Source organism: Orcinus orca, chromosome 6 (assembly GCF_937001465.1).
Source record: "Orcinus orca chromosome 6, mOrcOrc1.1, whole genome shotgun sequence".
Taxonomy (NCBI): Eukaryota; Metazoa; Chordata; class Mammalia; order Artiodactyla; family Delphinidae; genus Orcinus; species Orcinus orca.
In genome coordinates, this window is record NC_064564.1 from 62,126,509 (window position 1) to 62,147,067 (window position 20,559).

General features: G+C 39.1%; 1 protein-coding gene across 24 annotated transcripts in view; it reads left to right on the plus strand.

Moving 5' to 3' along the window:
- PTPRD (protein tyrosine phosphatase receptor type D) overlaps positions 1 to 20,559 on the plus strand; it is a 2,143,853-nt gene that overhangs the window by 1,610,543 nt on the left and 512,751 nt on the right. The window contains exon 1 of one of the 24 annotated variants that reach the window (XM_049711286.1): positions 697 to 954. The exons of the other annotated variants lie outside the window; for them this stretch is intronic. The gene's annotated coding sequence lies outside the window, so the exon portion shown is untranslated. Of the gene's footprint in view, positions 1 to 696; positions 955 to 20,559 lie in introns of those variants that run through there. 24 annotated transcript variants of the gene reach the window in all.

Genomic DNA, 20,559 nt, shown 5'->3' on the forward strand with positions numbered 1-20,559 from the left:
CAAAGAGAGAAGCTTTTCCAATCACTTTCCTGAGATTTTTCATTTAATTTGCCCATCAAACCATCTCGCCCTCAACCGTAACGACCGGGTTCACGCCAGGGCTGAGGGCTGGGCTGGACTGGCCATCCCTCGTCCTGGCCCTTGACTCCGCGCGGGTCGGTCTCCGGGCGTCGCCTCGCCCCCTCTCCCCGCCTCCCCACTCCCCCCGCCGGCCTCAGTTTCTGGTTACCTCTCGTGTGCGCTTCACTTTGGGGGGGGGGAAAGAAGAGAAGAAGGGGAGGGAGGCGCTGAGGGGGGCAGCCGAGTTGCTATTTGTGGCCAAAGAATCCTCTTTAAAAGAACCAGCAGCAGGAAGGAGGAAACAGGAGAGGCGGAGGGAGGAGAAGTTACGCGGCCCCGGACCCCCCAGCCGCGAGCGGCGGAGCGTCGAGGAGCGGGGGGAGGAGGAGGAAGAAGAGCGGGAGGCGGAGGGAGAGGAGACACACGGCGGCGGCGGCGGCGGCCGGAGAAGCAGGCGCAGGGCGCGCAGGAGGAGCGGGAGGAGGCGGAACAGCCGCGGAAGCCGCGGGCTCAGAAGGGCCAGGAGGACGGCCCGGGAAGAGGAGGCGGAGGCGGCGGCGGCGGAGGAGAAGTGGATAGGGGTGGAGGGAGGGAGGGCGGGGGGACGCGCTCCTTTGGATGCTGGATTTCGGCGTTTGGGACTCACTCGCTGACTCTCCTCCACTTCCTCGCTCTGGACTGGGCTGGCCGCTCGAGGAGCGGGCGGCGGCAGCCACGGGGGGGATTCCCGCGGCGGGGGCCGCAGCTGCGCGGGATTAAATCGGCCGCCCGGACTCCGGCGGCTGGGGCAGGCGTGGGCTGAGCGGCCGTGGAGGGGCGTGAAAGCGCTGGAGCAAAGTGCTGGTGGCGGCGCGGGAGGCGGTGGCGGAGGCTGCCCGGAGCCGACATGACCAGGTGAGTCTCCCGAGCTGATCCGGTCCGCCCCCCTGAGTCTTCCCGGGTCTGCGTCCTTCGGTGTCTGCGTCCGCGGCTCGCCCGGAGCCCGGCTCCCGCAGCCCGCAGGTCAGGGGCCGGAGCTGCACACTCCGGCGTCCGCGAGCCCAGCGCCCCGGCTCCGGAGCGCACAGTTTGCTCTTCGAAACCTCCTTGGGCAGAGGTCCTCCCCTACACGGTTCGCTTCTCGCTTAAAGCCTCAGACCAGGGAGAGTGGCAGTTCTAGAGAATGAAGGTGTTTGAATCTGTGTATTTGTGAGATTCCCCGCTTTCTCCTCCTGGGGTGGGCGTAGTATTGGGGAAATGGTGGAGCGGCGGGGCACTACGACCCTACCCAGGGATTCTGCCACTGCAGTTTTCTGTTTTTTCTTTGTTTTTTTAAGAGGCAATGATTACTAATTTAAGGAGGGCTGGTTTTGGTGATTTCTTTCTTTCCTCTGAACTAGTGGGGAGAAGGAGAAATAGCAGGAGTCAAAGTCTACGCGGCTGCCATAGAGGAGGGGGATTGTTTTGGAGACCTTTCCGTGGCAGAATCAAAGCTCGTAGTTCTGCCACGGGAATCTGCTGTTCTTACACACTCATTCCGTAGGGAAGGGAACAAAGAATTTATCATGAAAAGTCCAAGTTGTAGGAAACAATTTTAAAAGAAAACCAAGAACAAACTAAACGTTCTTTCCTTTCCTGTCGGTTTATTGTAGCTTTCACATTGGCGTGTAGAAAACTTGCATTGTGTATCTGTGAGGTTGATTTTCATTTAGAAGCATTAACAAATTAAGGCAGTTTTCTTATGCTTAAAAAAAAAAAATCTTGGACACTGTGTGAGCTTGGCTTTCATTAATTGGGTGCTCCAGTATTGTGAATAGTAGGTCCATTCTCCAAAACCTGGACTATCACAGTTCACTTGTATTGTTTCCAGCCTGCTTCCCAGTACACGACTTGCCTACTGTCTCCTCTGTTTTCTAAAATTCTTAGAGCAATCCCCCAGACCAACCTACAGTTTGTGCCTTAAGCATACAGGGAGATTCCTGAGGGATCGCTGCCCTGTATTTTCTCTTAAACTTTTTTTTTTTCTTTTTATCCCCGCCTTGACATGCCCACAGTCATAGTACCATTGACTTAGAGCATAGCACATACATTTTGAGCCTCTCAGAGACTAGCAACTGCTTGTGACTTGAGATAGATTTTCTTTTGGACTTCCAGTGCTTCAAACGTGGACCTTTCCATTTGGTGTGTTTTTTCCAACCATCCTGTAGCACACATATGGGGTGTTAGTCCAACCATTGATACTTCTGACCATTTTGGCAGTTCTATCACTGTTTCAAAGTGTACACATCCACCACTCAACTTGAGTAAAACCAGGGTGACGTACTGCCAAGACTTGAAATATTCTGAATTAAAGGAATATTTAGATGATAGCAACCTAAAAATCATACCATGTTGTTAGTATGATGATATCCAGGACAAAGCTTAATAAATACTGTACTTATTTAGAAAACATTTTGTTACATGCCACAGATAGATGTTATTTTGTTAGCTTAGCAAAGAGAATAAAATTTCAGTGCTCAATGTCCGAATTCTTGAAACAGACATCCTAAATGGACAATACAAAGAAAATTTTCCTACCTCCCACCTCCCATAATTATGTACTGTACTTTGCTTTTCAATGGAACTAGCAATTCTGTGACAGATTTCTTAAATTCATCCTCATGCGATCAGCTATTATTGTACTCTCAAAGTGTGAAATTGACAAGCTGGTCAGTTTCATGAATTCAGCTGTCAGATTGTGTCCAGTTAAAAACTGCTAAAAGCTGTAAATGTGCCTGCCTAGAATTTTCTTTTTTAAAGGAAAGACAGCTAGGGGGTGAGGATTAAAGGGTGTTATTAATTGTAGATCTTTGTAAATAGGTGCACTCTAATGTAAGTTTTATCACTGGCTGTTGTTGGGAAGCACATTTATTTTAGATTTCTACTGTTTTAAAAGTGGCATTCAGTTTGTATCTATATTTCATTTTAAATAGTGAGCACTTTACATAGAAATAATCTGTTCTTACAGCCCTCAGTAATAATAGTATAATAGAAATAAGATTCAAAGAGGAAAAGTGTCTCTCGAATATATTTTAATATATATGAGTAATATATTACTTTTGTAATGACATGTGAAGAGGTGGATGAATTAAATATTTTACTGTGGAGGTTATGTAACACAAATTCTTCTTAGACCAGTGCAGTTGTAGTTACTAAAGTAATGAAATACAGTGCTCTATTTTAATATATATGTATTTCAGTGGATAATCATACAAGCAAAACTGCTTAAAGTATTAAATACAATGATTTGATTTGTTTTTAAGATGGACATTCATCTACAGCCAGAATATCTCAAAGTCGAGAACTAAGACTCGGAATCCCCTCATCTGCTGCTATTTGCTAAGCCACTAGGGGCCTGTATAACTGTTCTTATATCCAGGAGGTACTCTGGTATGGCATATGCGAACCCTTCCTAGAGAGGCATTTAAAAAGTATCAGGTAGGCAGTCCCCTAAGTTTTGGTTTTGTTTTTTAACCTATTAACTCATGCTCTGATGTTAGTCATAGACATTGACTGAAGGGTTTTTCAAGAACGTTGTTTAGAGCTTACACTATGGCGGTACAAGTATGACTTTTCACAGAGTGTGCAACATAGGAGAGGTATTTGTGCAAATTCATATGTGATCCCAGTTTCTCAGTGCATGTCAAGGATAACTGATAAGGATGCTATTGGCATAATGTAAGGTTAAAAAAGAAAGGAAGCAGAATTACTTTAAGGAATGCATAGTCATAGATTGATGGTGTGATTAAACTAGCTTTGTGAGTGCTGTGCAAGTTGTGTGGAACGAGAATCTGAGGCTGTGACTACAGTTTAGTCAGCACTTGAGGGACCCCCACTGAAGATGCACTACACGTTTTTTTAAGTGTCAGTTTCACAAATTTGAAATCAACCAGCTGTGGCAATCTTGATAGACATTAGGCAATAAGGTCAAGTATACTTACACTGTTCTTTTGTTGATTTTCAGTTTTTCAAACTGACAAGGGTAACTATTTGTAAAAGAGCACCCTGTAAGTATTTGCATATTGGATTTCCTTCAGCCCAAACTTGATTTATCAAGCCATTGAACATTTCTGTTTTTAAAAGGATTCTATGGATAAATAAGAATTCATTAACACAGTCACGTACTAAAAGTGCCATTTCAGGAGTGATGGATTTCTCAAGGTGGTTTTGCTTTAAAACTACCCTTCTCTAGTTTCAGTGTATATTTGTGGGTTGTCTGAGAGTTGAAGTATGCCTGTGCTCTAATTTATGATCCTGAGAGCATCAAACTTTTAGGCTCACGTCTTTAAATGTATACATTTAACCTTTGGTCATGGGTGCCCTTTTAATTCCCAGAAGTTTCTGGGAATCTGGAAAATAAACTTTACCTTTAATGTAATATATTCAACTTAGCGACCACAAAATATTCTTTTAGCATTAGTTTTATAAGCACAGATATATGAAGTGCTAAATAAGAAAGATTAAGTGTTCAGTTTTCCAGAGTATTCAAAGAATGTATTATTTGTTCCTATTTTCTTAAAGGGAGAGTAGTTTTTCGTTGGAAAGGTTAGTTTGAATAAATGAGTTACATTTTAAGCGAGGCCTACTCTGAGTGTGTTTTTGCCTTATGGAGTTGTTTTTCTTTTCTTTGCACTGTCTGGTTTCTTTGAAAAAATCTTTTAAGAAAACTACTTACTTGTGATGGCACAAAGGCAACTTGTAGCCGCAAGCAAAGTCAATGTTTAAAAACATTTCTTTTTATATTATCAATGATTTACCAAGAGCAAAGAGAAGAGTTGTTCTTTCTGTGAACTACAAGTTCAAGGATTCCTATATAACACATCAACAGAAGAAATCTGATAATGTGGAAGAAGATTGCTTAGGAGGGATTTATAAGTAAATTTCATTGCAACAAACATCCCTCGTTTACACTTCTCTAATTTCATAGCACAGTGACATTTCCACCAAAGAACAGGTTTGTTTGGGGACATGTTTCCTATATGGATAATATCATTTGCTTCTAATTAGTAGTTGGTAACACTTATTAAAATGTCATGCTTGGCTTGCATTTGTTTTGACAATTAAAGGGTCCAAATTCTCCCACCCCCATTTTAAAAATAAAGATGTGTTTCAGCCCTCCACAATCAAACCTTTAAGAGAGATAGCTAAAAGAATAAATGGCTTGTGCTTACTGATTGTTCATTATATGAAATTGTAGCCTCAGATGTAAAAGTTCAGCATTTTCTTTATGTCATAAGTCTTGGGGAGGTCAAAGAGCAAATGCTTATACGTTATAGAAGTCTCTGACCTAATGTAACCTAAATAATAGAGTCATGACAATGGTGCGAGACTGAAGCATCAATGAAATAGAATTCTTATAAATGTAACTCACAAAATTACATTCCAGGCCCATGCCCCTTGTTTCCCCTTTAATAAATCACCCATTTGCTTTTATGTAATCAACAGTTTGCATTTTCTTCTCAACATTTTATTTATGAAATATTTTTAAGACAAAGTAATTTAAGTGTTGTCTCCAGTTATACTGTCACACTCCTCAAAGCAACTTGTTGCTAAAAAAGAATAAAATTGTCTGCAATGTCCCACCTCCTCCCTCTCAAAGTAATGCATTCAGTATCTTTCTGTTCATTGTTTTCTATTTGATGCTGATGTATTTAATAGGGTCATATCAATATCTGTCAGTTACTCTATAGTTGTTTTTTTTTTTTTTAATTACAAGAAACAAAGAGCAAAACTGAACTTTTTCTTGGCTTTTCAACCTCTGCTGTCCCCCAGATCGAATCCCTGTATGTCATAGATCAGCAAATTAAATGAAAGAGATGAAAATTTAGAAAGCTAAGACAGCTGATTCTGTCCGTAAGCCAGCAGATCAGGTGTACCCATAGAGAGTGTTGAGACAACTTGAATAGTCCTAGCTTTCCACCTGTGGCAAGTAAGCTTTGCTTTCCTTTGCAAATGGCTGCTGTGAGGTGGCAGGCTCCCCTTGGGCTTCTTCAGAACTTATAACAAAATATAAGAACAAAAGCAGCCATCTGAAGCTCATCTTTCTCCTAGTTCTTTGAATTCACTGACCAGAAACACGACTTAGCTTTGACATTCAGATAACAATGTCAGGAGAGTTGTGACCTTTAACATATTGTTATTTACTGGCTTTAACCATCGTAACTCTGTCAGTTTCATGAGATTGACTGAGTTTATAAATTCTTAGTTGTCTTTTTTCCAACAGCCTTCAAGCTGTATTCTTTAATGTAGCACTAGCTAACTAAATTCAGATTTGTGAATTGCATTTAGAAAATTATGCTTCTCAGTATTGCTTTGGGATTAGGAGATAGTGTACTTTCAAATATATGAAATGATCATCTCACTGGGTCACAAGTAACAAGTGACTTCTTTTTTAAGCTTCAGTAAATGGACTCCCTTTATTAACAAAAAGGTTTATATTAGTACTGATTTTATAAATATTGAAAATCAGTTATTGTTTAATCTTATTTAAGCGTAGGTATATAGTGTATATAAAGATAATGCTAAAGGTTGCAAAATCTAGACCAGTATCTTTCCTTACTTTTTTTTTTTTCTTGGAGACAGTGAAAAGAACATGAATTTGATGCAAGAAAAACTGAATTTATACCTTAGTTTTGTCACTTATTATCTGTGGGATCTTGGGAGAAATTATATAACATCTTAGGGTCTTGTTTCACCATCTGTAACATGGAGAAAATAGCCATAGAGGTGATGAAGATCCTATTAGATAAGGATTTGTCTTATTTTGTATTTTTTAAATTAAAAAATTCCTGGATGTAGGAATGACATAACGGACATGCTATATTCAATGATGGTAGTTTGTATGATAGTGTTCTGCTCTCTTTAGCTGTCTGCTGTAAATGATTGCTACCTGATTTAAAAATTAAGCCTTGTTGGATATGGGTGTTTGGTGTACATTTTCCCTTTGTGCACTCTGTTGTGTACATGGTATAATTACTACAGATGCTGGAACTACCTTTTCCTGTCCAGCACGTTTTTTGAAGTCTGTACACATCAGTATGCCATAGTACGCTGTTTATCTCAGAAAGCTTTTAAGGGAAAAGCTAGAAATGATTTTACCTACAGTGTACCAAGAGAGCATTTTGCTTAAAAGTCAAAAATGTTTTAATAGATTCCTGATGATATTTGGTGTTGAGCTGCAGTCTGGGGCAAGAAATGTTTAGAGAAGCAGTTAATTAAAATACTGAACCAACAGAATTGCCTTTTTTTTTTTTTTTTTTTTTTTTAATGGTAGTGCATCTTAGAAAGCTCTTTAGCTCTTTGCCCAGCGCAGCTGTCCTTCCATGAAAGATCAGGTTTCAAGAGCAATGATGGATGGTGGGTGCCTGTAGCCAGTTTTTGCTCTGAGGTCAAATGTATTGATGGAGGATAGGAATTTACTGCCTTCTGTCTCTCCCTAAGATCCGCCAGTACAATTTCACAGAGAAAAATTAGACTAGACACATCAAATGCTGATCCAGTGTTCCATTACGGGCCAAAAAAACATTTGTTTTTAAAGTTTGAAATAATTTTGTCCTCCATCCCCCTTCCACCCCAATTGAAGGGACACATCGTACACGCACTAACGGTTTTTCACTGCACAAGTAGACTGCTGGCTCCCTGCAAAAACGTACTTGAACTACTTGTAACAGTAACTTAATTGAAATATTGTTAAAGGGTTTTAAGAGAGAAACAAAATAAGTCTACTAGTTTTGACTTTTCTGGTTGAAATAATTCAGTATGTGATTTTTAGATACATGGTTTTATATCTTTAGTTATAAATTCTATCTTATATCTTAATTTATATCTTAATTTAAATGGAATGTTTGGCCAATTGGGAATAATCTATTGGAAACGTCTTAAATATTCTAAATCCATTTACTGGCTAAGTAGTGATTTTCACATTTTTCTTGGCGGGGAAAGGAGGGAATTATAATATATTACTAGAGGGGTAAATTTTGGGGAACATCTTCCATTGGAAATATCTCATGGATGGAAGTTCTCTCTGAGTCCCTTCTTTGAGCCTCACTTTCTTCATCAACATTGTTTCCCCTTCATTTGATATTTTGGCCTTCGGTCTCCATCTCCATTCTAAACTCTCATTGTTGTTTTATATATGGGCCTCTTCAGGTCACTGTCTGTACTCTTTAATGGGATATTCCTGTCTACTTCTCATAGAAGCAATACTTATTTCTGCATAGATGACTCTCAAAATAAATTTTCTAACTTCTCTCTGGAGTTCCAGATCTGAATTTTTTTCCGGCTTGTTAGATAGTTGAGAAATAGAAGGCTCTCCTGTATCCCACATTCTGCATTTTATAAACTTAAAATATAATCTTTCACCCATACTTCTGTCTACTTTTTTCTTGGTACCTCATTTTCTCCTTTCTCCTTTTCAATTCTTCCTAAAAACTTTTGCTTTCTGAAATACAAGCCTTTTTAATTCTGCCTACTCAAGTGCTAAATTCCCAACACAGCAGTCAAAGCCCTTTGCAGTCTAATCCTAACTTGTGTGACCAGCCTCTGCTCTCCGCGTAGCCCCAGGTGCTCTGTCCTGCTGTAGTATCAGAGCCCCTGCCCTAAGGGAGAAGACTCTGCCCTCGGGCACCTCTTTGGTTCTACCAACCCTCGTTCTTGGAATCCCCTTTCTCTCCTTGCAGGCTGTCCTGATTTGCATCCATTGAAATCCTCCTAATTAGTCTCTCATTTTCTAATTCTCAACTCAAGTGCTCTATGCTCTTTTCTTTGAATTTACTTTGAGTTGAATTTAATTGAAATCATGAATGGGAAGAATAATTATTCAGTTGAAATGTCTGATGATGCTCAGGACATTGAGATAGGTGAAAAACAAATTTCTTTTAATTTTCTTTATATTGGAAGTACAGTAATAGTGGTTGATGTGTAAAGTTGTAATTGTGATGGTTGCTAAAATTTACTGAGCATGTACTATGTGCGAGGCATTCAGCATAGCATTTTACCTTCACTGTCATTTTTAATCTCTAAAACAATGCTATGTAAGTCATATGCTTTTTATTATCACCAGTTTAAAAGCTGATTCATAGAGAGGTTAAGTATTTGCCCAAGGTTACATAGCTAGATATAATAAAGATGGAATTTAAAGCCAAGATTTTAAGTTATGATCCCAACTTTTATCCACTCCACTCTTAACCCCTCAATATATTCTTGTGTCTGACATGAATTTTTAAAAAATTTATTTCACATATACCAGGCACGTATACACAATGACACAGTGCTTTCTTAACTCAAATTCAGGAAGAATCTTAACAATTATGTGGTTTTCCCCCTATCATTTCTGAAGAATCTCTTCTGTTTCTTTCTCTGCTTGGGACTGGAGGGATTTAATTTTTTTTTTTTTTTTTTTTTTTTTTTAAACTTAAGCAGTTTAGTTTGGACTGGGTGACCTTTTTTCTTTTTCTTTCTTTTTTTTTTTTGGCAGTTGCCTTTCATCTCTAAAATTATATGATTTTAGGCCAGTGACACAACTGCCTGAGCCCTGGGGTTAATCCTGGAACAGAAGTGGTTAAATTAAATATTTCCACCAAGAATAGGTTTTTAAAAATCACAAAGGCTGGCATTTTCATAGCTGCCCAACACGTAGGGAATCAAAAGCATTTTTACAAAGAGAACTGTAGATCCAGCAGAGATATCTGAAGAGCAGCCTCCCATCAAAGAAATGAAATTATGCCAAGTGACTGATATATATGTGTTCTAGTTATTGGCTGCCTGCCCTGCACAACTGTATCTGGGAAATTTTGTCAATTATACTATCTTCTAAAATACTCTTATTTTCGCTGCTCACATGTTCATTTCATTATCAATAACAGATGGATGATTCGATAAGTTTTTTTCCACTTAACCCATTTTTATAAAAGTTTAGCTTTTTTTTTTTGGTCAGGCTACAGAGACCTATTTCTGATTAATTATGGTCTTATAAATAATACAAGAAAGGATGTTACATTTGTTTGGTTTGGAAAATTATTTTTTCTCTGACAACAAAGCACCCTGAAGTTTTAAATCAGACATGGTACATAAAATAAAGTTACATGGAAAATGCTTTGGTCTTTTATGGCTCTTACTGTGTGTTAACAATCAAGTCGTCTTTGCCCAGGTTTCTAAAATGCTTCTCACATGCATGCACTGTCCTATTTAGTCATGTTTTCCTGTGGGTTAATCTATAAACAAAACCTGCTAGGAGCCTGGAGCGGCGTACCTTCTTTGGGTGGTGTGTAGTGAGGGTTCTTCCATGATTAGGTTCTTAATAAATGCTTTGTGATGATAATAGGTATAAATTAAGAATGACAAGTTCAATAAATATTGTTAGGCATATTCAGCTACTACTTTAAGAAATGATTGGCTAAGCGCAGTAGAATTGAATCGGATTTTTACTCTTGCCCAGATTCAACTTGAAACTGATTTCTTTTTATCAAAAAAACTAGGAAATACACCATTTAAATTTTGATTTTAAATTCATCATTTAAAATCTGTTTTCTCTAAATAATCTCTTGTTATTCCAGTAGACCAAAAGAAATATTAACTTTCTTTCAACCAAATTATTCACTACCTTTTTTTTTTTTTTTTTTTTTTTTTTTTTTTTTTTTTGCGGTACGCTGTTCTCTCACTGTTGTGGCCTCCCCCGCTGCGGGGCACAGCCTCCGGACGCGCAGGCCCAGCGGCCATGGCTCACGGGGCCAGCCGCTCCGCGGCATGTGGGATCCTCCCAGACCGGGGCACGAACCCGCGTCCCCTGCATCGGCAGGCGGACTCCCAGCCACTGCGCCACCAGGGAAGCCCATTCACTACCTTTTAATATGTTAGCTGGCGTCTGTTGGCAAAGTCCTCTTTTGCCTGGATTGCAGCCTCTCTGTGTTTCGCTGGAAACTCTGTATAGTTGCTTCGGTGCTCTGTAGCCAGCGTGATCATTAAGAAACTCAAATCTGTTTATGTCATCCTTCTTCAAACATTCCAGTGGCTCTTCCTTCCACTCTATGTAAAGGTTGAAATACTCAGCAGAAGTCACCTGGGCCTTGATGTCTTTCTCCCTGCCTTGTCTCTTGCCACCTTGCCATTCTCATAATGGTTTTCTCTATTTCCCTTCTCCCACCGTCCACACACATACGTTCCAGCCATACTAAAGTATTTGATATTTCCCTGATGCACTACTTTGACCCTTTGGTGTATAATTCTGAGCATGCTTTCTCCCTTTCCTGGAAATTCCCTTCCTCTTCCATTTTTGCCTGATCCCCCTCTTCCTTCAGGTCTTAGCAGAGCTGACAACTCTACCAGCACGTCTTCCCATCCTGCCAAGCCTGGATATGCTTTCTTTATGCACTAGAAGAGACCCAAATACATTTTACATAGAGCGTCCATGACATTGCATTGTGACTGCTTATCTGTGGTCTGATTCATTACAAATACCTCAAAGCCAAGACCCAAGTCTTTTCCCCAGTGGTGTTTCTAACGCCTAACCCATGGCTTGGCTCAGTGTGCTAGTAACATTGGCCCATTGTTGTTGAGTAATTTGTGAACAAATCCGTGTGCCCAGAAAAATCAGAGGTTAGTTAGTTCATCGCCCAGATCTTAAAACCTGTACGTTTAATATTTAACTCCACAATTTATGACAATATTGTCAGTTGCCCTTGAGTACTTTTATTTTACTTGAGCTAAGTTCCACTTGCCTAGTTCCCTCCCAAACCAAGACAAAACCAAATCTGTGTATACTGTGTGTATCTCCTCATATGCCACTAGACAGGACAAATCTGCCTTTACATCTGGCTGTGGTAGGAATTCCCAGATGCACTTAATTCTGACACATGGTCATTATTGAACCAAAAGCCGTTGCCTGGCATGATTATAGCCCGTATTTGTTTTCTTTTTTCAGGGCCCTCATCCAGGCTGCCAAATGTACAACAGGTGCCTTAGCTTCATACTTGCCAATCTGTTGTTATGCAAATGACCGCCCTAACAGAGACTAATGGTATCTAATAAAATTGATCTCAGTTCTGGCAAGCCAGGCTTAGGAAAGCAGGAGCAGTAGGAACTGCAGTGTGGAAATATGCTGGTGCCGAATGCTCCTGGTGAAGCATACAATTTTTAGAAGGTGGCATATGGCTCACATGTAGGCCCCTTGTTTATGTTGAGCCATGGAAATTTTCCGCAGCCCAGTATTATTTGAACACTAGGATTTGCAACCTCTAATCTTATTTTAGATGGACTCCCTGGGTGGCCTGGGGACAGGACTAGCTGTGCCAGCTTATCAGTGAATGGCTGTGCCATGTCTGTAAGGCACAGCCAGGCAATCTTTTTTGGCCAAACAGCTGCTTTGTATGACCGCTTATATTTCCTGTCATCAGAAATTTGCCTCACTGATTTCATAAGGCCCCGTAAAGACTTCAGTATTAACAGAGATCGCTAGGAGAGGAGTATGTCAACTTGCAAATAGGAGCTCATGTTTGGACACTTGCATTCAAAGAGTGTGTACGATTTTGTGGGGTTTTTTTCATGCTTTATAGGAAGCTGGCCTAAGGAGACCTTTGTCACCAAAGGAAGTAACTTCTTGGCAACTGGACAAGCTAGGGAGAAAGAACTCAAAAGTCTAAGTGATGATAAATATTAGAACCAGGTTTCACAGGGATATGAAATTCCTTTTTTTCTGTAAGGATCTTAGAAACCTCATTTTCTTCACTTACCTTCTCTCCCATTTATGCATTTATTCTTTAGAGCATCGTACATTAATCTTTCCACAGTGCCTTGCATTTATTCCCATAAATGCAAGGCACTGTGGGAATGTAAGGCTGATGTCACTTGCACTGACAAATAGGCAGAGATCTATCTGGATTCTTAAGATTTTGGAAAATTCATGCTAGCATAATGTCCTTTTCCAGTTGGAGAGCTTTATATCGTCATGTGGAAAAAAGCTACTCAAATTCCACCATGATTGGAAGGCTTACAGGTTTCACTAAATGAATAACCGCTACTAGAATAAGAGTCAGTGGTTAGAGCCTTAACTGCCTAGCCATACTTCACTTGGCTCCACAGTTAATTGAGCTTAACTAATTTCCTCTGACCTAGCATATAGAGTAGTTCTTAGGTTAGGATTTGCCTATTATTGGGCCATCTTTTTGTATTATTTATACCCATCCTACTTGAAAAAGGATTTGTGGCAGCTATTAAATCATATGCTTCATTATCCTTAATAAATCACCTTGGTAGAGCAGACAATGAATTATTGTACAGATAGTTTCTATGAATTTTTTAAAAAAAATATGCATCTTCTTAGCCTCATTCTAGATGATATTTTATTTCACAGCATTTAAAAAATGATAGAGCCCTTTAAGGAGTATAGCAAACTACTCACTTAGTGATGATTGTTCATACTAAAAAAAGTAATCTAAGTAAAAGTAATATAAACGTGAAGAACATTTTTAAATAAATGTTTTTGAAAGGCCTGCTACCATTTCTGATTGCGTAAGTCTTTCAAGATAGTTTTTTATCATTTAGAAGAAAAGATGCACAATGATGTAGTAGGATTTGACAGTAGTAACGTTCTTTGCAACTAGAATTGAGAAAAATAATGAAATAAGCAAACAGATAAGAGCTAGCATCCACAAGCCTACATGAACATGGTATCACTTATAGGTAAAGGAGAAATAAATTATCTTGTAGATATTTTAAGCATAGGACTCTTTTTTCTTTTGGATTTTTTAGGTACCAGAGTGACACATTACATTATATTTCCATATCCCTCAAGGAAAACTAAACACATTTCTGTCTGTAAAATGGACCATATTAGCCTCTTTGTCATAGGGATGACCATTACTCACAGAGCAAGAGGGAGATCTTCCAAAGGTGCTAGAAAGGATGTTGGATTAAACTTTGTGTTGAGGAGACTTCACTGTCCTAGCTAACCCTTCCACCTTGGTCTCCAGAACCCAAGTCCATTCCTTTTTGTACTTAACACTGTCCCAGAAATGGAGTTCTGGCTGATGCATTGCTGGTTCTCAGATGATGGAAGTTTCCTCATCAGACAGCATCTGCTTTTTCTCAAACAAGACTCAAGGAAGAACAAGAGACAGATCTTTATCCTGTTTTATTTTTACCATAAGAAACCAAGTATCTGTATTATTTAAATTAAATGCAATTAGGAACTCAGTTGTACTAGCTGTATTTCAAGTGGTCAGTAGCCACAAGTGGCACAGGGCTGTCATATAGAACAGCAGAGACATAGAACGGTTCTGTTGTTGCACAAAGCTAGATTGGACAACACTGGTCTCCCTGATGGTTCTGAGATATCATTTGATAGTTTCAAGGTTACACATGTAATAAAATATAGACCATTTACATACTGAGACTACCCACTGATCTTACTAGCAAAGAATCTACCTGTCAGATGTAAGTGAAAGATATTGTATCTCAGAAATACATCCTCAAGGAAAGTGAATTGATAGCTGATTCTGTGCTTTTTGTCTAACGACAAATGTGCATACTGTTGGATTTTGTACCCGCCCAATATGGAGAAATACTCTTCGATGGAAAGCAGATACGGAAACAAATTGAGTTTTAGGTGTTCTACCACATCTCCTCTCAGATTTCCTCAGTGAGTCTTTTCTGTTGTTTTCCAAGTGATTTCAGTCATTTTTCACTGCAGAGCTGTATGTGAAGGTTTAAGGAGTGGTGAAAACAGGGCTCAATAGGGTGATCATATAATTAACATCCAGACGGGATGCTGTGAGAGTGACCGGGGATGCTCTTAATGGGACAACTGGTTTAGACCCGGCTGTTGTCAGCAAACCTGTAGGTCTGATATCTTAAAGCTTCGTATGCAGAGCAGAGCAAATGTGCGTCTTTGTTAGGACGGCCAGACTTGGTAGGAGGGAGGCCTGAAGGAAATCCTGGGGATTCAAAAGCATTACCTAGCCTCCTCTTGCCATCTTTCCTACTGTCCTGCTTTATTACAACGCTCTGGAGTTTTGTCAGGGATCAAACCAATCTAATGTCACTTGTAATTAACACTGACAAGCACATATCAGAACAACATGTTAGAAGTCATTGAAAGAAATGTGGAGGCGGTTGAGGACCTCCAGACTCACCCCTGCCAACCCATCGGGGCTGAGAGGCAAGCAATAGAGACAAAACTAAGAGAGTACTTTAACCACTCCCCTCCCACCTCTCCACACCCTCCGTGATGCTGAGGCAAAGGTTAAAGGCACAACTTCAGGTTTCTGTAGAGGTGTAATAGAACAGCCAGGGAAAGGAGGAGGGATGAAAAGTTAAAGGTCTTTGCAACAGTTCCTGGAAACAGAGCCCTACTTTCTCTTAACTGGCTTCTCTTTTGGTCACAGAACCTGAGGTGATTGTTCCCAAATGCCTTTCTCTTTTCCTTTCACATCATGAGTTCCTATCACCTCCCACAGGGAGCACCATGGGTCTGGTATTTTTAGTTGCAGCATTTGCATTTTATATATAGCTTTGTTTGTTTTTTTGTTCTTTTTTTTTTTTTTTTTCTTGCATTGTAGCTATAGCTATATCAAGGAATTGTTTTGTTTTCAATATGCTTTAGAAAGTATGTAGCAACAGTTAGGGGTAGTTTTTTGTTTGATTCTTAATCAGTTCTGAGACTGTCTTTGTCCCCGTGTACCTCCAGCTTTATAATCAAAATGAACAAAAACAGGTTTCTGAGGGATAAGGGTTTTTAAAGACAATCGGTTAAGAATACAATCAATTGTGTATTAGACGATGCTTGCAGCTTCGAAAAAGCTACAGAGGTCTCGGTCAGGAGCAAGGGATTGTACATACACAGTGCTGAGGGTGTTTTGGTCTGTGCTAAATTGGTGTTTGCTCAGAACCATGGACTGTGTCTCCTACCCATCTCCCCAGAAAATTTGTCAGTTAGAAAAAATAAAGCTTCTTTCTATTTCTAACAAGTTTACTATTATTATTTTAAATTTCCTTACCAAAGAGGATTCATGGTAGGGGTGGAAGTGTTTCTGCTTCACAGCATTCTCAGCCCCCGTAACAAAGTGGGAAAGTGCAAGGGCTACTTCGAGCCAATCAATCCACTGGAGCCTGGGGACACTAACTTCTTGCAAAGTCTCATTTTTCAAGTCTTGGCTTTTTATCATGATTATACGTACCGTCTCTATCAGTAACCAAGGTGAAAATCAGGGTCCTCTGTAATTACAGATCTAAATCTTGATGGTCGCAGGAGCATTATGATCGACAGGAGCTATATAAAACAGCCGCCCGTTCTCACCCCAGAAAGATTTAATAGTCCGTCCCCTCCACCCCACACACTGCGGTCATGGGTTGCAGTGCTCTAGGTAATAACATAGGACTTGAATTTGTCATTATAGAAAGGATCCCGAGAACTCTCAATTCAGGTGACATGGTGATTCATACATGACACTGATCCTTGTTGATGGAAGTCTCTTGTGCATATTGTTACATGCACTGTAGGAGATGCAATATTGGATCCAATATGGTACTGTAGTTAATTGATGCACTTGGTGCCAAAAGGTTGCCAAGTCTGTTAAAGGGGCAATTTATCATTTTCAGTTGTTTAATTATCTGGAAAAAAATTAAGGATGGGCATGATTAGTTTTCAGAAATGTGTAGTTTATCTATTAGTATTTTAAATGTATGTAACTATAAGCCTACCAAATTAAATACTGAGCTCCGATGGTAGCTCACACTCGGAGTAGAGAACAGAAAAGCACAGAAATGTGGAACATTCCACTTGGGTATGTCTGACAAGTAGCAGAGTAAGAAAAGCTTTTCTTACTCTTTTTTTGGGTTACAGTGAAGTGATTTGAAAGAGAACATGAACCTAAAGTAGTTTTCCTAATATTTTGCTCTGATACAGTGGTCAAGTGTTAGTTTTCACCTTTCTATATGCTAACTTTTATTCATCTATTTTAAAGTCATAAAAGTAGTATAACCTCATTATAGGAAATTTAGAAACAAACAAACAAACAAAAAGTCACTAATAATCCCATCACCTGAAAACAACCCACTGTTCTGACTTGAGAGAATTTTCTCGTCCTTTATACTGTATGGTGAGTTTGCTATTCAGTACTTTGTCCATTGTCATTTTAGCATAAATATATATTTTTTCCATCTTGCCTCATCATGACTATATCATCTTTAATGGCTGCCCAATAATTAATTGACTACATGTGTCTATTTTCCTGTTAGTAGCCTTTGTTTTTGTTCTTTTCCCATTTTTCTATTTCAAATACAGAGTTTTGAGGAACATTTTAATTGGGATACATTTTTCTATATTTTGCATTATTTCTCTTAGCATTGACATAGAAGTGGTATCCCTAGGTCAAAGGATATGAACAGTTTTATGTCTTTTTGAAACATATCACCAAGTTGCGTTCCAGAGAGGATGTATGTGCTAATAATGCCACCAGTAATGACTGAAGATACCAGTTTCTTTTCCCCTTGGTCAGTTTAAAAATGATCATCTAAATCTTGTTGATTTAATAGGCAAAACACTGCCTCATTATTGTTTTGTTTTTTTTTGGCGGTACGCGGGCCTCTCACTGTTGTGGCCTCTCACGTTGCGGAGCAAAGGCTCCGGAAGCGCAGGCTCAGCGGCCATGGCTCACGGGCCCAGCTGCTCCGCGGCATGTGGGATCCTCCCAGACCGGGGCACGAACCTGTGTCCCCTGCATCGGCAGGCGGACTCTCAACCACTGCACCACCAGGGAAGCCCCCATTATTGTTTTAATATGAATTTCTTTAATTACTGAAATGTTACTTTCTCCCTAATATTTGTTTACAAGTCATTTATTCCTTTATATGAATTGTCTCTACATTTCCTTTGCCTAAGGTTTTTATTCATTAGTTCACATTCTTTATATATTAGGCATATTAACTCTTTGTCATGTTTGTAACAAGTGTACCTTAAGTCTGTTTATTGGTCTTTAGTAATTGTTTTTACATATTTATTTTTAATTTTATATAGTCAAAGTCGTTGATGATCCTTTTCTCTGTGGTTATTAAAAGTACCTGAAAGTATTAAATAACCATGAAAATATCGTTATGTTTATTTCTAGCACACAAACCAGGTACTGCTTTGCTAGAAGAAAGTATAAGTAAAGCATGCTGTAAATTTACAATAAAGAGTTATATGTATACAGATTTTTTTTCTAATTGGAGTATAATTGCTTTACAATGTTGTGTTAGTTTCTGCTGTACAACAAAGTGAATCAGCTATACACATACATATATCCCCTCCCTCTTGGGCCTCCCTCCCACCACCCACCCCATCTCACCCATCTAGGTCATCACAGCATTGAGCTGAGCTCCCTGTGCTATACTACATGTTCCCACTAGAGATGTGGATGGACCTAGAATCTGTCATACAGAGTGAAGTAAGTCAGAAAGAGAAAAACAAACATCGTATATCAACGTATATATGTGGAATCTAGAAAAATGGTACAAATGAACCTGTTTGCAGGGCAGGAATACAGATGCAGACATAGAGAATGGACGTGTGGACACAGAGCGGGAAGGGGAGGGTGGGATGAATTGTGGGGTTAGGTTTGACATAAATACAAATTTTCTTAAATTTATTTTTTTAGCAAATTTATTTTTATTATATTTTTGGCTGTGTTGGTTCTTTGTTACTGCGCGTGGGCTTTCTCTAGTTGCGGCGAGCGGGGGCTACTCTTCGTTGCGGTGCGTGGGCTTCTCATTGCAGTGGCTTCTCTCTAGGCGCATGGGCTGGAGCATGGGCTCTAGGCGCAGGGTCTTCAGTAGTTGTGGCGTGTGGCCTCAGTAGTTGTGGCACACCGGCTCAGTAGTTGTGGCTCGCGGGCTCTAGAGTACAGGCTCAGTAGTTGTGGCGCACGGGCTTAGTTGCTCTGCAGCATGTGGGGTTTTCCCGGACCAGGGATAGAACCCGTGTCCCCTGCGTTGGCAGGCGGATTCTCAGTCACTGCGCCACCAGGGAAGTCCCTAGATTATTTTTTTTTTAAAAGCTGCCAAACTAAATGGCCAGTTCTTTAATCAATCAGTGTTTTCTGTTGCTATTCATAAATTGGCATTTTTAGTTTGTCTGAAGCAATTTATTAGAAAGTAGTATTAAGTTTAGTAAAATGTCTACATGAGTTAATTTTTAGTTGAATTTGAAAAGGATATTATTAGTTGATTTTAGAAGTGAAATATTTCCAAGCAGCTCATAGAATATAGGTGTTTCCAAGGGGGAGAATATAGTTTGATAATCTCGCCTTCAAATCATCTGTAAGTGACATGTAGTTGTAGTATAAGGCAAGTTTTAAATAGATTTTTTTTTCAAAATTGCCAATTACTTATCCTCAAACTAAACAGTCCTTTCTTCCCCAGTTTATTGGCAATATTCCTTAAAAAAAAAAATCTTATTTGAAATCATTATACATTTTAAGAGCTGTGTCTGGTTTGGTCATTCTGTTTTATTTTTCTGTAGGTCCAAGACTGAGTCACTTTTAATACTCTTTCAATTGCTATAGTGTTTTTTTTTTTTTTTTTCTGTTATTATAGTTTGTTGGGCTGAACCCTTTCCCCTTGCGTTTTTCTTATAGCTTATTCTTTGGTAACTTCTCTGATTTATTCTTTGAAATGAACTTTAGTTGACCCTAAAATGTTGAGTTAGAAACCGAGAAGACTTAAATCAGATTTTGACATAATATCATAGGACTTACTTATGTTCTGAGAAGTGGGCATATTATATATATAATTTAATTGTAGTCAAATGCTTAATTATAGTTTGAAATCTCTCACTTTTCTTTACAACCTCACAATAAAACAAGCAGGCAAACAAAAGTATGTTCGGTTTAAATGGCACAGTCTTGTTTCATTTTAAAGTTAGATACTAGATAAGCTTCTAAATTATCTTCTAAATCTTCTAGTATCTAAAGTTAGATACTAGATAATCTTTAAAATAGGCATAGGAATGCCTATTTTGACTTAACATTCAGTTTTCATGATTCCAAAATCTTGTTTCAGTTAGTTTTATAGTGAGAAGAAAAACAACATATGCCTGCATATGCCTCAGTTTCTCATATCTTTTCTTTCTATATCCTATTTTTAAAACATGTTTTTATTAAAGTTCTGAACTCAGGATCTAAAATTGCTTTAAGAATTATATGTAAATGATGGGAATTTTATAATTAATTTCTTGTTTTTTATAAGGAGTGATTTTGATTATATATGTGGTACATATCAGCTGTTCTGTAGATATCCTAACATTAAAAACCTTTTTATTTTTAACCAGGAAAAAAACAATCCAAGAGGAGTATGTGTTTTCAGTGATTAACCAATAACTCTGATCTTTTAGAGACGTGCCAAGGGCCCCCTTTCTTTGTGAAATAGAGCATATCTTGTAGTTTGCTTTGTCAGTGTTGTTAAACTATCAAAACATTCAAGTTCTGCATTTTGAGCAGTATTTACGGCTGAATT